Source organism: Alligator mississippiensis, chromosome 11, assembly GCF_030867095.1.
Source record: "Alligator mississippiensis isolate rAllMis1 chromosome 11, rAllMis1, whole genome shotgun sequence".
Lineage (NCBI taxonomy): Eukaryota > Metazoa > Chordata > Crocodylia > Alligatoridae > Alligator > Alligator mississippiensis.
In genome coordinates, this window is record NC_081834.1 from 21876208 (window position 1) to 21892666 (window position 16459).

Genomic DNA, 16459 nt, shown 5'->3' on the forward strand with positions numbered 1-16459 from the left:
TTAACAAACTAATTATAAGCCCCTGTATATTCCAAGCTATGCCTTGGAATTTGCTGTGGAATCCACCCCTACCCATTGAATTATGCTCCAAACCACAACATTTTCATTTTAAAAAGTTTCTCCTGCTCAGGATTATGAGGACAATGGAAATGCATGCAGTGCTTACTGCATGAGTTTGTAGACCACTAACTCTGAGCAATGAGAGTTAATGACTTTGTGGGATTCTGACACTCCACTTGCATGTGGCATTAAATCAGAAGCCTAACAATGGTGCCCCAAACAGGGGTGTCTAGTCCAAAGAAGCAAGAATGCTAAGTGCCACCAATAGGATCACAACTGTTATCATGGTATGCTGAAGTACATAAGAAGTGCTGGACTGGGTCAGACCCACAGGTCCATGTAGCCTGCTGGCATCCTGTTTCTCTCAGTAGCTGAGAGTGGGGAAGAGGAACAGTGTACACCTGAGTGTAAAACTGACCTGTCCCTTGCCTCTCTTTCCTAACAGCTTTCAGCATTATAACTTAATGTGTACATTGTACCATGTTTAATACCCACCAATAGACCTATCCTGCATTAATTTTTCCAAATGTAATTTGTGCACTTTCTTGTCACTGTGGAGTGATGACTTGCAGCACAGACAGCAAGTGGCAGAAAGAGGCAGCATGCAACAGGGAATGCTGGGCTCTGTGATGCTAGCTCGGCAGCCTGGAGGGTTGTCCACATGTGGCTCCCATTGCCACTACTTTGGTTTCTGCAGATTCAGGTAAATTACAGGGAATTTTTCTAAGCTAGAGGTGAAGGATGTCATGAGGATGGGAAAGATTTTGGGTTCTTGGAGCACTGGACAGGAGAGGTTCTCTGAGCTCTTGAAATGTGGGTGCAAGAAGAAGGAATGGAATCTATTGATGAATGGAGCTGCGGGTAGAGTCATGGGTAAAAGGAAATTTAATAATAGCAGTGTACCACAAAATCCTTGTTGCAATATACATGCCCTTGCAGAATATTCCACTGTACCAGTTTCTCAGCTGATGCGAGATATTTTTGACCTATTGACTTAAATGGCACTCAAAGGTAAGCTATAGGGACTGGTTCGCTAGTTAGCTGGAACTGTAATATTGCTGTATCCCTTCTACGTGCTAAGAAACTGTCTTCTGTTAAAATGCACACACATTTCTTTCAAATGAAGGCTTCCTTTGCCTACCATACACAGAGATTATAAAGATTTGAGTCATGAAAACAGATCTGGTTACACATGGTGGGAGAAGGATTGTGTCTGCATGCATGGTGATAATTTTACAGAAGAAGAGATAATTGTTTAAATAAATGCCAGAAGTCCCATTTATTTGTATACAGCATGTCACTGCTTGAAATTGTTCTTTTAGAATAACATACAAGCAATCACTCAAAGCAAAGGGCTACCTAGCAATTCAAGTTCTGAAGTTTGGAGTCACCAGCCTGGAATAATGTGACGGGTTCTGCTTAGTTAGCTAATCAGGCAGAGTTGCAAGCATTTGTCAGCTGGTAATCTTCTTCTGTGACATTGCAGGACATTCTTTCCCCACATGGGAGCATCCTCAGTTTATCCTAAGGAAAAAAATACATTCAAACGACACTGTTAACCTTGTGGAACAGTGTCAAAAAGAACTGCAGAATATTGAAAGCACGAAAATCTTTATAAATGAAAAGAAAAACATTATTAATATAGAACTACACTGATTGGCAAAGAAATCCAAATCTATCCAATGCAGAAGGAAATGGACAAGAGTTCTAGAATGACAGCTTTTGTTTCCCTGAAATGGATAGAGACAATTTTTATCTTTCTAAAAATCAGGTTGGATTGTAGACAGTTTAGCCTTATAATTCTGTCTGGCAGTATCGTATTAGTGAGGGAATAATCATGTTGGATAAAAATTGAAGGCTGCCATAAGGCTTCCTTTGTGACTACTGTATTCTGAGAACTCTGGCTGAATACAGGATCCACAGCAGCTAAAGCACCTATATGATGTTGCCTAGTAAAAATATTTGTAAAGTGTTTTGAACATATAAAGGGCTAAGCATTTTTCTAACATTTAAGTGCTCTTCACAAATCAAAGGAATGTCAAACTCCCTCTCTGCAACACAGGAGTCTGTCAAAGACAAGAAAAGCAAGATTCTCATTTCAAATGAAAAATGTATGCCAAGATCTACCAAGTGCCCTCATTCCTGTAAGTTCAAGCAATTAGCTGTGCCCTGGGTCCTGCTGCTTACATGCAGCTGAAGAGATGTTTCTCTGGGTTGATGTCTGAAAGCATTGAGACTGGCATTATAATTTCCCTCTTATAAACCTTAATGACAAGTTGCTGGTATTTGAAGGTGTTAAATATGGAATTGTATGGGGTTGCTCTGCTATGTAAGCAATATCCTCTTTGTTAGGATTTTATAAGAATCATCAAGATGATTTTATAAGAATCATACTCAGCCTCATTCAAGAAAGGTAGTTTGGAGCCTGAAGTGCTTTGAAAGGGCTATAAAAATAAACACCTTATGCCCGTAGATCTTGCATGTATAGAAAAAAACAAGTGGAGATTTTTGTCACATCTACCTGGCTGGAGACCTGAAAGAGAGACCTCAAGAACAAGCACCACGATGTTACTGTGTAAAAGTGGAGTGACTCTTAGTTGGTAAGAAGTCTGAACTGATCTTGTTCTGACAGGATCTGGTTGAGAACATAGTGCCAGGTAATTAGTTTTAAATAATGGACCTGGGCAGTGTTTTGTTGCCTCAGTATACATCCACTGATTTCACCAGGATTCATTCAGACTGAACTATCCAGAGACATACATGAGAATTTGGTTTTATTTAATTGACAATGTCTTGGAAACTGTTCCTGTATAACATACCAAAGCTCCATCTCCAGAGCTACAAATCTTGTCCAGGTTCTCATTACCATGTTCTCAGTTACTGCAACATCCTTCTCTATGGCCCAGACACAAACAATCTTGCTCTGCTCATCTCTCACTAGGATGCTGCTGCAAAGATCACTTTCCTACTCCACTGTCATGATCATGTTATTCCTCTTCTCATGACCCTCCACTGACTCCCCCTTTATCACATCCTGAGAGTGAGTGTCTTCCCTTTGGGGCTCCTCACAGCCTATCCTCTCTTATTCGTATTGGGAACTTGACTCCTACCTCAAAGCAGCCCTGATGCCAAAATGCATCACCTACTTATTACATTTTCAGACAGGCACGTTCATGCGTTCTCTCCCTCACGCATGGAAGACTCTCCTTGTAAACACCTGTGGAGGATCTTTGTTGTCACCCATATCCTTAAAACTCTCTCTTTTACCAAGACTAGTTAGGCTGCTGGTGCGCTATAACTTCTGCCTATTAAGCAAGCTAATAAGATTTTGTTCCCCTTTCCTCCTTCCTCTGTTCTCTCCTCTTTCAGCTCTCTTCAGCAGGGACCATCTCTTTATTCTGTTGTAGCATCTATCACCAATCAGGTTTCAGTCCAGCACCAGGGCTCCTAGGACTTGTCTAGTCTGCAGCAGTGGTGAGTGTCAGTAAAGATGGGGCTGGACACATCCTGTTCATACCGCATGCACTGACATGTTCCAAACCTGGAAGGTCACCAGAAATGTCGTTAGGCTCATGCCCTGTAATCACTCTCGGGACCTCTAGACAAAGTTTTGAGAACAGGCACTGAAGGACACGTGTAGTGCATCCAGGTTTGGAGTGCATCAGTGGATTCAGGTGGGCAAGCCATGCTTGGCTATCTCTGTTGGGACTCACCACTGCCATGGTGTAGACAAGCCCCTCAGTGCTATAAGTAACACAAATGATTAACAGCAAAGTCTGAACCTAAAAGAACTAGCTGATGACTAAAAACTACCAATGCTCACTTCCCTGTACAATGAAGAAATCACTTCCTACTGTGCAATTAGGACAATTTCCAGTGATGGTTTTTGTAACTTCTGATGCGGTGTGGAAATACATATTTTCCATAGAGATGGAAATTCTTAGAGCAGTCCACTCAGTGAATTTGGGCCCTCATTCTTTGGTCCCTCCCAGCCATGGGGTGTGGACAAACTACTTTTAAACAGCTTTGAAAGAGAAGAGGGAGCTGCCACTCAGGAGGACACATCAGCTGTTGTGATCAAGCTGGTACCTCTACATGATCCTGGAGAGATACATGTGAGCCAAATCACTGTCACTTAACCCTAAATGAAATAGGTTGAAGTTGTGACAGTTTTGCTACAGTTTTATTGCCTGCAGAGGCAACACAGCTACATTGTAACTACTTGTATCAGTATCATTTGATATATCCATCTGTGGTCTGTTATCTACAGCTTTCCCCAATATTGCCTTCTTTCAGCAGTTGCTGTCTAGCAGATGATTGTAGCAAGTCTGGCATTGGCTGGACAGAACCTATTAAACATGACAGTTCATTTGGGGAAAGAAAAGATAAGCCAGGTTTCCTCAGCTCTCCTTTTTTGCCCTCTATCTGGTCCCAAGGGTCCCTTGGCATTTGTAAGGTGGTCTTAGGATATGTGAAAGCCCTTTTTTCCTTTAGATTAGCATTATCACCAGGGATCCAGGTTTTCCATTCACCACAGAAAAAGCAATAAAACCCAGACTTTCTCATTTTAAGGAGAAAAATGTGGGAAACGGTAGGTTTCCCTTTGCAGGTCTGCAGAGTTTCAGCCTGCAAGGGACTGGAGGGAGCGGGAAGAGGCAGTCAGGCAGGGGGTGCTATGTGCATGCGAACACATGCACCTGGCTACCAGGCAGCCTTGAAAGCAGCTCCCTGCAGGTAAGTCTGGCAGAGGGAAGTGGGGGGGGGGTTCAAGGCCCCCATACTGAGGGAGGTAGAGATGGATAGAGGCTGCTGGGCAGGGCTGGGGTGCTGCCTAGCTGGGGCGGTGTCTGGGGCCTGGGACTGGAATACGTGGCCGCAGGGCCTGGGCAGGGAGTGGGATGCAGCCATGGACAGCTCAGCCAGGGGTGGGAGAGGGGCTGGCTCCCTGCCACTGTGCACAATCCTAGGGGTATCATGGGGGCACATGTCTCCCATAGTCATGCGCAGGGCAGGGGTGGGGCTGCCTGCTGCAGACGCAAGCTCTCCGCCCTGCTGTCCTTCCCCCGGGGCCTCTGGGGCCCAATGGGCGGAACCAGGCATGTGAGGGCAGAACAGGGAGGGGAAGCTTGGTGCCACCACCATGAGCTTTGTGCTGCCATGGCTAAGCACCCCTTTCCCACCCAGCAGCAGCAGGGGTGGTGGTATACAGTTGTGCCCTTCACTGCTGCCAGACTGGCAGGAGGCACTTCGCCATAGCAGTGCGGGGCTCCCAGTGGCAGCAATGAGCTTCCCCACTTGGCCCTGGTCTGCCCTGCTATGCTGGATCCCACCTGATGGGGTATGGAGGCCCTGGGGTCAGAGCAGGGACCCCAAGCCCACAGTGGGCAGCCCGCATCCATGCCCCATGATGGGCTTCACCCTGGCCATGCCACCCATATGGGAGGAGGCGGCTCCGCGTCCCACTCTGATGCAGCAGCTGCTGCCACCCTCAGGCAGTAGCTGGGGCTCAGGCACTGCTGCGGGGGGTAGGGGGATGCAGGCTCGGGTCCCTGGCCCCATAGCCTTGGCAGCTGGGGGCCCCCTCCAGCATGGCTGGGGAGTCAGGGGTCTGTGGGTGAGAAGAGAGGGGCACCAGCAGGGCCAGGGAGCTATGGGTGGGGAATGAGGAGCAATGGCATGGGCAAGGCACTGGTATATCAGGGCTGCTTAGCAGGGCTGTGTGAAGCTTCGATCCCTGATTCAATTCAGTCTGATTCAGTGACCTAATCTCCAAATCCAAATCGAATCAGAGGACCCTTTAATCTCTCAGAAATTATTCAGAACCCTCTGAATTGATTCAGAGAGATTCAGGCAGATTCAGCGATTTGGACATAGATACAGCTTTAAATGTTTTTTCTACATACTTCTAGGTACTTGGGGCTCTGAACGTTGTGGTGCTGGGGCAGATGCAGCATCCCACAAAAGCACGAGGGGCTCCTGAGCGCGCTTGGCAGCAGACCCGGAAGTGGACCAGAAGCACTCCTGGGCCACTTCCTTGTCCACTGGGGAGTGTGCAGGGGGAGCCCCCGCCCCCTCCTGGCTTGGCAACTGGTGCCTCCCGGGTCTGGGGGGGGGACACCCGGGGTCCCCTTGCGGCCAATCGCCTAGCCGGGGGGGGGCACAAGAGGGCCTCCCAGTATGCTCCCCAATGGACCCGGAAGTGGACTGGAAGTACTTCTGGTCCACTTCTGGGTTCTCTCCCAAGCATGCTGGAGAGCCCCCCGTCGCACTCCTGTGGGACGCTCCATCCGCCCCAGCACCGCAGTGATCACAAGCCGCACCTACTACCTCAAGGTACGTAGAAAAAAACTTTTAAAGCTGTGCCTGTATCCGAATCACTGATTTACCGAATCAGCATTGAATCTTCAGATTCAGATTCAGCCTAATTGAATTAGTGACAGTGATCTGAATCAATGAATTGAATCATTGTCCCTGATTTGGGCCAAATCCAAATCAAAATTGAATAGGGCCCTTTTCACACAACCCTACTGCTTAGCACCACAAAGCAGTGGTGGGAACAGCCACAGCTGGACCCTTGTCCTGGTGAGCAAAGCGGGTAGGGGAGCTCTGATTTTTCATGAAAAAAAAACAAAATTGTATGTCAAAATTTATAGTTATTTATAATTTATTTTATTATAGTGATTGAGACACTGGTGGGCTTCCAAATTGCTTTAAAATTGTAAATATATCAATGAAATCAATAAAACATTGTGTGCAACCTATATATATACAGAGAGAGAGAGAGAGAGAGTTGTTTCACTTTAGTCAAGGAAAACCCCAACTTTTGGTGTTTCTAACCAGAGAATTTGCCATTTTTATACAAAGAAAACCAGGATCCCTGATTATCAGGGAAGGACAGCCTGAATAGATTGGTTCAACTACAGAACAGCTGTCATATTCAAGGCCTTTGGTAACTCCTGCCTGCAGGCTGCTTTGAGATTGAACCATCTTATTTACAGGAGCATGTGAGAGAACTACCATAGTCAGCAAAAGAAGTGTCCAAAAAAATCCCAAGGTCACAGGTGAAAGAAAAACAATAATTTTCAACATGTCTAGGGACAACCTCTCTTACCCCTAGCTGAAAAATGTTGCTCAGAATCCAAACTCTTAGACCCAGCTTGGAAAAATAAATGATGAAAAAAACCTCATGGTTTCTTTCCTACCATTCCCCGCTCCTCTGTTCTTTCTCAGAGATACTGACCATGCTACAGTGAGCATGGTCAAAGAGACACTGTCAATATGACAACTGGTACAGCAGATGAAAGCAAGTGACTGTTCATCAGCTGTTACGCTGCATTCAAATGCTTCCAGCATTGCACAGACTAGTTCCAATTTTACTATGCATTTTGGTAGTGCAGAGGCTCTTAAGAGGCATTTTGGTCACCCATAATCTGATGTGTCAGTCTGTGTTCCTTTTATGTATTCAGATAAGACAATGATAAATATAGTATAAGAAACTATCTAGGATAGAATAAAATCAGAGTACTTAACTTTCTGATGCATCAAGCAAATAGAATTCTGTCTATGGTTCTTATTCTCTGTTATCAACTGGCTCTGTCCAGACTCCAGATCAAAGGCTAAAATGATGAGATTTACAGTCTTGTCAGATAACGCTGCAAAGTACTGACAGAGGCCCCTGAAGACTCTCAGTGTCATGGCCCTCAAAACTTCTTACCTATTGCATTATTTCTCTTCTTGCCAGTCAGGGATTTAGAAATTATGCTGTACTTCCTTTGCATCTCATTTACATCTCAGACAGGCTGTCATTCTAAAGCTAAAATGGACAACAAAGGAATAACTGCCTGAGAGAACACTGTGAGTAAATTATATACTCTCAACAGGACAGTTGTTTAAATACAAGAGTTATCTGGTAAAACTGGGGTAGATTCCACCACCTTTATGATCTCCCTTATGACCTCCTAGCAATTGCAATAAGCTATAAGACCCTATGTGCTATCAAAAGAGATCAATCCACCAGATCTGACTCTGCAGAATGAAAATGAGATGTGTAATGAAGGATGAAGATTCTTTCAGAGTATGCAGACTTTTGTCAAGCACATCACTCAGAGCTGTCATGCCTAAAGCAACAGTTTCACTATGCTGGTAATTAATATTACTATTACTAGTATTTTTCTCCCTTGCTACACAGTGTAGGACACATGGCAATGGGTTTAAACTACAGCATTGAAGATTTACATCAAATCTCAGGAGAAATTTCCAAACTGCAAGAACAATCAGACAATGAAGTAGCTGCCTAGGGAAGTTGCAGAATCTTCTTCACTGGAAGCTTTCAAGAGTCTGGATGTGCATCTGTCTGAGAATGAAGCAGAATAGTAAAGCTTGAATCTGTGCAGCAGATTGGCCAGGCTCACCTATGATGTCTCTTCCAACTTCCAACTTCTCTGAATACAAATAAAATAACATGTAAGTGGAAACCCCACAGTTGAATGACTTGGGATCATCTTGCCAGTTCTGGGATCTTTCTTTCACCCTCTCTCCAAAGGTGGCAACTTTTCCTCTTGACCTACTAGACCGAACTGTCATTTTTCCAAGGTAGCATTCAATGGAAACACTCGTGTGTAAATTTTGCCATCCACAAGCATTTGCAGTAAGAAGGCTGTAATTGGGAAGAATGACAGCAAGTAATATCATCAAGGACACAATCACTGCTAATGCAGCACTAATTTTGCATGGCAGTTTTGATGTTAAGTTACAAAGAGTTTTCAAGAATCATATCTGCAGGAGGTGGAACCAGCTCTGACTTCAATGGATCGGTGCAGATTTTTATCACTGAGAATTTGGCTCATTCCATTGTTTTTTGTTTCCAACTGCTTTGACTTTGGTTAATTTTTATCTCATGTTAATATTCCAGGTGCTCTATAAAGTTAGTTTTCTATCAAATGTTATGTTATAATGAATGGGAGGAAGATTAAAGCCTAGATAAATACCAGAAAAAAAGTCAAATGAAAAATATTAAGAGGTCCTGAAGCTGCAGATTCCTCCTTGTTGTAGCTATTGATAATGTTGTGTTTAACTCTTTCCTATGACCCTGGATGTTGTTCCTTCTACCATTTTAGTTCTAACACATTTCATAATGCCACAGAAATTTAAATAGCTACAATGTACAATAGCTGGTATAATAACTCTAGCATGATATCATCTGGTGAAACAGATTTTTTTTTTCATTTGAATGCAATGAAAATTGGACTGTGTCTGCAGTCATGTGTTAAGAAAAGCATTTAAAAGTTTATCATTTTAACTAAATGAGTTAAGTAGGTAGCAAGGTCTATTAATAGTGTTAATGAATTCCCATCTCAACAAGAAAGGGACTAACTACTCTTTCATTTCAGATAATGATTAGCTTGGGCTTCAGGCAACCACTTTGGTCATGAAAATAAATCCCTTTTTGCAAAGCCATTTAGAAATTAGAGCAAGATTGCATTTAATTGTATTTCTTTTTATTCTTGAATGATTTAACTTAGAAAAAGAAAAAAAAACTCAGAAGCTGTCTGTTGGCTGAAGTTCATTTTATTCACGGAGAACTAACAGTCAAGTTAAAAAAAAGAATGAAACCATTGACCATCATGACAAGAGGAAGGTGAGGGAAAATGTAGGTCCCTTACTGAATGAGGGAAGCAACCAAATGGCACATGATGAGGAAAAGGCTGAAGTACTCAATGCCTTTTTTGCCTCGGTCTTCATAGGCAAGGTCAGCTCCCGGACTACTACACCGGGTAGCACAGTTTGGGGAGAAGGTAAGCAGCACTCAGGGATGAAAGAACTGGTTAGGAACTATTTAGAAAAGCTGAACATGTACAAGTCCATGGGACCAGATGCAATGCATGTGAGGGTGCTGAGGGGGTTGACTCAGGTAATTGCAGAGCTGCTGGCCATTATCTTTGAAAACTCATGGTCACTGGGGAAGGTCCCAGACAATTGGAAATGGGCAAATATAGTGCCAATCTTTAAAAAAGGAAAGAAGATCCAGGGTACTACAGAACAGTCAGCCTCATCTCAGTCCCTGGAAAAAACATGGAACTGGTCTTCAAAGAATCCATTTCTAAGCACTTCAAAGAGAAGAAAGTGATCAGGAATTGTCAGCATGGATTCACCAAGGACAAAATCATACCTGACCAACCTGATTGCCTTCCATGATGAGACAACTGGCTCTGTGGATGCAGGGAAAGCAGTGGACATGATATGCCTTGACTTTAACAAGGCTTTAGATATGGTCTCCCACAGCATTCTTGCAAGCAAACTGAGGAAGCGTGTTGGACGAATGAAATGTAAGGTGGATAGAAAGCTGGGTGGATTGTCAAGCTCAATGAGTAGTGATCAATGGCTCAAGGTCTGGCTGGCAGCTAGTATCAAGTGGAGTGCCCCAGGGGGAGATTGTTTAACATCTTCATTAATAATCTGGAAGATGGGATGGATTGAATCCTAAGCAAGTTCACGGATGACACCAAGCTGGGGGTGTAGTAGATAAACTTCATCCTAGCCCTACCCTCCAGAGTGACCTACTCAAATTGAAGGATTGGCCCAAAAGAAATCTCATGAGGTTCAACAAGGACAAGTGCAAAGTCCTACTTTTAGGACAGAAGAATCCCCTGCACTGCTACAGGCTTGGAACCAACTGGCTAAATAGCAGCTCTGCAGAAAAGGACCTGGGGGTTACAGTGGACGATATGATGGGTATGAGTCAGCAGTGTGCCCTTGTGGGCAAGAAGGCTAACAGCATATGGAGCTGCATTAATAGGAGCATTACCAGCAAATAAGGGAAGTCATTATTCCCCTCTATTCTGTACTGGTGAAGCCACATCTGGAGTACTGTGTCCAGTTTCAGGCCTCCCACTACAGAAAGGATGTGGACAAATTGGAGAGTTCAGCAGAGGGCAACAAAAATGGTTAAGAGCTGGGACACATGACTTCTGAGGAGAGATTGAGGGAACTGGGCTTATTTAGTCTGCAAAAGAGAAGACTAAGAGGGGATTTGAGAGCCACCTTTAACTACCTGAAGGGTGGTTCCAGAGAGGATGGAGCTAGACTGTTCTTAGTGGTGACAGATGACAGAGCAAGTAGCAATGCTCTCAACTTGCCGCAAGGGAGGTTTAGGTTGGATATTAGGGAAAATGTTTTTACAAGGGGGATAATAAAGCACTGAAACAAGTTACCCAGAGAGGTGGTGGAATCTCTATCCTTGGAGGTTTTTAAGGCCTGGCTTGACCAAGGCCTGGCTGGAATGATCTAGTTGGGGATGTTCCTGCTTAGAGCAGAGTTTTGGACTAGATGACTTTCTGAGGTCTCTTGGAACCCTAGTTTTCTATGACTGTAATTGAAAAGGAGGACAAGGAAACAGTTACCACAGCATGAACACAAATATTTTAAAGGATAAATGAAGACACCTTTCCAGAAGCCTCTGCCTCCCAAACCATCTTTAATTTTAAATGATGAGCTTGATGGAAGCAAAAGACCTGTCTGATTTACATAAGCTCAGTGTTACAAAACAGAATTCACCATCTAAGGCAATAAATAGGAGGACAATGAGGTCTTAACCTTCTGCTGTAGGGTCATGTCTTTCTCAATCTATCTTGGAGCTGGCCTTACCACCTCCATAGCCTAGAAGTTGAAGCACCTGGGATGCAGAGGCCATTTGTTCAGGTCTCTAAACCAAATAAATGTGAGATGGGATGATTTGAACCAGATTCCTAGTGAGTGTCTCAACCATCAGGCCACTATCTTGTGCTGGGGTCTCTCTCCCTCTCATTTTGAGCAGAAATTCTACCTCAGATATCCTTCAGTTACACTTTTAATGAAGCCAGCACATTCCCACTACCAGTTTCAGTTTTGATGAATTGCCATTTTGAGATAAAAATAATCCTTTTGGAAAAGATTGTTCCAAAGAAGATGGTTCCAGTTGGAAAGCTCTTGTTACACCAAAACCAAGAGTGATAATCTGCTTGGGTTAGTCCCATTTTTTTCTTCATAAGTTTTAAAAAGCAGATAAAACTTAAGTATGTTCTCAAATATCTATGTTCAGTCAGCTGTAAGGCAAGCTGTTTAACAAAACTATTTTCAGTTAAATGATTGAAAAAAGTGGAGGAAAACATTTTAATTGAATTTTTGCACAGTTTTCCTGTTAATTTAAAACTAAAAGATGCAATTGATTTGAATGGAATCAAAAACAAAATTGGGAACTCTTCCCATGTGTCTATTCACCCTCTTCCTCCTTTCTGCTGAAAAATGATAGGGAAAAAAAATATGAAGGAAGGAAAAGAATACAGAACACACCAAAGATAATGCATTTACTCAAATACAAGATGAGGATTTCCCCCCTCCCCCACATTCAGCATAGGGGTGACCTCTCATCTTATATTCAAATACTAGTGAATTGCCCAACAAGAATGACGGGGTGGGGGTGGGGCAGGCAGGATGGAGTGCCACAGCCCACTACCCCACTCTGCCACCACCACCTCCCAGGAGTGGGAGGTAGGGGGAGGGAAGCTTTCACACAGCAGCCACCACCACCACTACCAGCCTGTGCTGCTGCCACTCTGCATCTGGCCATGCACCATCCTCACCCCCTGCTCTGTGGAGTACAGGGAAAGGGCTCAGGAGAAGGTACTAGTGGAGATCCCCTTTCCCTGTACTCCCTTTGCACAGTGCATCCCTTCACCATGCTCCCCCTGCACTACATGCCCATGCCCCTTCCCCATGTTCCCCCTCCTCCTAACCCCCCCCCCCCCCGGCACAGAGAAGATATCCCATTATCTCATTAGCCTCTATAAAAGGGTTGGTCAAGCTGCTACATACAAATCAAATGTGGCTCCTGGGCCATTTAAATGGGGCTCCTGAAGAAGTGTACAGATCATTCACCCTGTGTACAGATCATTCACAGTCCACATATATATCTTGAAATTTTCACACCCTGCATCTTGCCATTATTTTTATTTTAGTTTTTAATGAGAAGATTCAGAAAAGTTTAGCTACCCCTGCCAAATAATCTAGAATCTACATGCACCTTAGTATTCATTCTTAAAGATGCCAGGCAATTATTTTTACATGCACAAATTGCAAGAAAGATTAGAAATTAGGAAACGGAGAAAGATGGAAAGAAGAGAGAGATAAAAAGCTGCTACAAAAGCTCTTCCATAATTTTTTGTTATCAATTATTTTCTCTCATAGCCTTCCAATGCTGAAATCATAGTCTCAGTTAAGTCAATATAAGTCTTACCTTTGATTAAAATGGGGCCATATTTTACCCACCTCTTTTTTGTATTTAGGTTGTAAGCACTTTATGGTAGGCACCTGTCTTATTTAATGAGTTGCTTAGTACATGAATGGATACTTCATAAATAAAAAATAAAATTTTATTAATAAATTATTATTTGGTTAATAAATAAATGATGTTCCAAATGCCCCACTAGGAAAGGCCACTTACTGAGTTATTCATTCATTTTAAAAGTTATATTTTTTAATTACAACTCTTCATTCCCAGCTACCAAAATTGTGCTACATGGTTCTAATTTTACTGGTTGTTCCCGAATGCATAATTAGGTAATATCTTAACTATTTCTAAGTTTGCTTGGGATGACATAGAAACCTTATAGAGGCAAATAACAGCATTATTTTTTTAACATAGCATGGTACTGAAAAAAACTTTTAGCATTAATTTTACATACCCATTATTTTTATCCAACAAAAGTAAAAGCCACTTACCTGACTGAACTGGTCTGCAATACCCCAGATACAATGCATGTTATCCAAGAATGGGGCATTCTGGGATGGCAATACGGAGGGCCAAAATAAGCAGTTGTGCTAAATGGTATCTTGTTAGCTGGTGTATTTGGTACATATTTTTGCTATTAGCTTGGTTTTGACAGAATTATCTTCAGGTCGTTTAATGCTGGAGAACGAAATGAGAACACTGAGGTCTTCCCTCAGAAACGCAATAAGAAAATGCATTTATGCAAAATACAGTCTCAATCAGACTATAATATCAACCTACATTTCTGTTTTAATTGAACTTCTGACTTTTCCTAAATGCCAACTTAGTTATTCCTAATATCATCTTTGGGTGAATGACAGCTCTCTGGCATAAATAGTGTGTTTTAGTTTGTAACAATTTAGAACATACTTTCCTGGCTCATTCTGAACATCTAAGAGCAGAAACACTGGGCCACATTGCATGCTGCACCATGCGGAAGGAGGTATAGACCAGATAGGGGAAGGCCAAAGGTCATGCTCAACCAGTTGTACAATTTAGAAAAACCCCAAGCTCTCCAAAGTTATAGTGATTTTATCTGGCTGTCTATGCTCTGCCATGGTCCAGGATAGCTGAAGCACAGGACATTCCAAAATACACCATTCAAAACCCCCCACCTGTCCCAAACTAGGAACTGTACAGAAGGGTGTAGTATAGTTGCTCCACCAGCTCTGGGGCAGAGGGAACAATTAGACAAGGAGGATTCCCCATGATCAGCTTCATACAAACACTTTATCTAAAAATACCAACTCCACTCTTTTTCTGTCTTTAGCATAGGGTAAATTAAGGAGTGCTGCATCTATGAGCAGCCTCTCTCCTGATATGTAATGCAGATAAATGTATCATGCAAAAATAGAACAGAACATGCCTTCAGTCTTCATGCAAACTATTATGCCATAAATAAGTTTTGCTACTTAAGGGGAAAAAAAGTCTTTGGGGACATAATGATTCTTTAGGCAAAACTCCTGCAAGAGACTGCTCCAGAGGAATGCTTCTCTGGACAAAATGATCTAGTAGACTGTGGGGATGCATCAACTGCGGGGGACAGTCAATGCAGAACTTGTATTTTGCAAATATGCAGTTTGGTGACATTTATGCAAATATGATCATGCATATTCATATATATGCAAATTGAAACTGTGTGTTTCATAATCTCTCTGGGTTTCCAGACTCTCGGCCTTAATATTCATGATAAAGACCAACGGTCCCAATCTCACAACGACTTCTTTATGTGCTTAATTTTCAGCATGCGAGTAGTCTCTTTGATAAGATCAAAGACTAAAACTAAACCATGCCTTTTTATCTCATAGATTCCTACATCTATGAATCTATGAATCTCCAGTGATATTAGAGGTTGATGCTGGAGCAATGGGGAAATTTACAGGTTCCGTTTGTGTTGTTCATATCCTGAGGATAAATGGCTGGGATGCTCTTCATTCAAGTGAAAAATTTCCCCTAAAACATTTAAATGTAACTGATGTGCACACGTCCAGTTTGGCAAGTACATACAGAATCATTCACAGTACAGGAACACCAGGTTTAAATCCAGACACATATTTCATTCTGTGATAAATAACTTACCAAACAAAGCAGTTCTTATATTGAATCCTTTCAGCAGAAAGCATTTGGAGATTATTCCTAGCTCTCTCTCTTGACTGTTCTTTAGGTCCCTAACAAACAATAAAATGATGGTATGATTAGATTGGAGGAGTTCTCGGCCACATTCTAAACAGAGCACCTCCTGCTGTGCCAGACATGCATTGCAGGAATACAATGTTTGGGATGGAACATAACATTCCTCTGGTCCTACGTGCACCACTGCTGAGCTGCCCAAAGCCCATGACTTCAGATTGCACAGAGGGTGGGTCTGTCATGAACTCAGAGCTGCCTGTGCAGATTCCAGACCCCAGGGACTGTTGGACTTGACCCTGACAGTCCCCAGTCTAGTCCAAGACAGGACTGTTGGGGCCAGGTCCAGTCCCAAGTCAAGATGCTGGGCTCTTGGGACCAACAATCGGCTGATTGTCAGACCGGCCCATACAATCCCAAGTATGTTTAAAACCCCAAACTGTCCAAGTCAGGTCCAACAATCAGCGGATTGTTGGCCCACCCCAGAACAGCCCAGTGGCATGTGTGGCTTTTAGAAGTCCCAGGGCACCGGGACCCTGGTATCAGCGATACTCCCCCCAATCCCAGGATCCACATGTCCCGTGGCATCTAAAAAGTGTGGGTTTGGCCCAGCTCCCCATAGCCTGGAATGTTTAAGTGCCTTGCCCAGCAGCAGGAGAGCAAGGCAGGAAAGGCTGCCAGGCTTGGCAGTTGCCAGTTTCCCAATGGGCAGAAACCCTTGGGCTCCCCCCTCCAGGGAACCTTGCAACCTGCTCTCCCAGAAGCTGTTTTTCAGCATCAGGACCAGGACTGCTCTGGTCCTGATGCCTACCCCAATCCTCATGCAAATGCTGACAGTCAGCTATTGTCAGGACTGTCACAGGGTTGCTACCTGTTCAATTCCTGGTGCCATAGAAACAAGCCACAAAAATGTTCCACTTTTTTGGTGGTATAACTTTGTGGCAGGTTTGCCACTTTATGGCACCATAA

At 43.3% G+C, this 16459-nt stretch overlaps 1 long non-coding RNA gene across 1 annotated transcript; it reads right to left on the reverse strand.

Annotated features, from left to right (window-relative positions):
• Window positions 1-1340: 1340 nt before the first annotated feature.
• On the reverse strand, window positions 1341-15531 carry LOC109280632 (uncharacterized). The gene is made up of 3 exons (XR_002087005.2): window positions 15443-15531; window positions 13816-14002; window positions 1341-1584 (listed from the first exon to the last, which is right to left on the reverse strand). It is a non-coding gene; the product is annotated as an uncharacterized LOC109280632 (long non-coding RNA).
• Between the last annotated feature and the right edge of the window lie 928 nt (window positions 15532-16459).